Source organism: Otolemur garnettii, unplaced genomic scaffold (genome assembly GCF_000181295.1).
Source record: "Otolemur garnettii isolate 467f Iridium unplaced genomic scaffold, OtoGar3 scaffold00043, whole genome shotgun sequence".
NCBI classification, from domain to species: domain Eukaryota; kingdom Metazoa; phylum Chordata; class Mammalia; order Primates; family Galagidae; genus Otolemur; species Otolemur garnettii.
Window position 1 is genome coordinate 8,291,642 of NW_003852438.1, and position 1,691 is coordinate 8,293,332.

Genomic DNA, 1,691 nt, shown 5'->3' on the forward strand with positions numbered 1-1,691 from the left:
AAAAAAAAAACAGAAAAAGAAAGAAACAGTAGAAAAGATAGAAAAGACAGAGAAAGAAACCAAGGCAGATAGGACAGGGCCAATGAAGGGAGGCACATACTCCTATGTGCCTCAGTTTCCCCTTTGAAGCTACTGTCCACAACAAGGCCTCATTACCCAGCCCCTCATGGGTGCCCCCAGCCCTTTCACTGCCCAGCAGCAGAGCCTCCCTGCAGGTTCCTAGAGCACACAAGGCCCCCTCAGAAGCAGCACAGGGCACCGGCTGCAGTCAGCAATCTGGGTTCTGGCTCTGTACCTGCCTCTAATGTGCTTTGTAATTTTTAAAAAGGACCCACCCCACTGAGGCCTTGGTTTTCCCAGCTGTTAAATGTTGGGAGCACAGTAGGAGGCCTTTAAGATCATCTCCATCTGCTCTACTCTAAGAGAACATAATGCCAAGTACTTAGAGATGGTCTAAGGGGGTGAAAGGGGGAGCAGGGAGATAGAAAAAGGCTAACGGAACCTGAACTCCTAGGATCCTCTTATTCTACTGATGGGGACACTGAGGCCCAGAGCAAGCCCTTTGTGCCAGGACTGGGAGAAGCTTTAGGCCTTTAGTGCTTAAAGTATGTGCCATGTCCCTGAAGCACTGGCACCCCCTGAAGGAGCTCATAGAAATGCCACCTCTCAGGCCCTGCCCCAGACCTCCTGAGTCAGAATCTGTGGCTTAACAAGACCCACAGGTGATGTTAAGTTTGAGAGCAGCAAAGCATGTGGGATTAACACAGAGCCACACAGAGCTCAGACAGAGGCCTGGCTCCTCTGCTTTACTCATCTGTGAAGGGGACATAACAAATCTCCTTCACAGGCTGATCTGATCATGAGGATTAGAGCCAGTATCAAATGAAAAGTGTGTGGCACAGTACTTGGCACTGTTGAGTGTTTCATCAGCAGTCAGCGGTGGCTACTGAGGCTGTGGCTATCCCCATTGTATGGAATACATTATGCTGAGTACTTACTGCTTGGTTGGGACAGCCTGGTTGCCTGCCGGTTGTGCAATCTCAGGCAAAGCTCTTGACCTTTCTGTGCTTCAATTTCCTCATGCATAGAATGAGTAGCCAGAGTGCCTGTCTTGTTGCAGGATTAAGTAATTAAATGACCTGATGAATGTGGTGATAAACACTCTACAAATGTTGGCCATGAGAGTAATAACAGTAGTTTTCACTATTATTATCACAAGAGCCCTAATCTCCAGACACCTGGATTCTAGGGGAGAGTCCCTAGATTGATCCAGCTGGTCAGCTGGGCCATGAGGAAGAGGCTGGGAAGCCAGAGGAAGGGAGGACAAGCCAACTTCTAGGAGGCAGCCTAAGTTGAAGGGAGGGGAGGGGCACTTGTTCTGAGGCCTGCATTTCAAATGGAACAGCATGCACACCTGCTTCACACTGACACACAGACACACCAGTGAGAGCAAAGAGGAGCAGGCTGAAAGCTCTCCCGCAAACTCCCCATCCAAGCGAGAACAGGCAGCTTACTCTCAAGGGCCTCAGCCTCCCCATCTGAAGATACAGAGATTGGACCATCAGACATGCTCCAAGTCCCTTCAGGTTATAAGATGCTGAGATGCTGATTTGGTAGTTCTGGTACATTCTAAAACCCACAGCTGCCCCTGTACTTGTCACAACATAGGTAACAACCTCACCTTCACACAC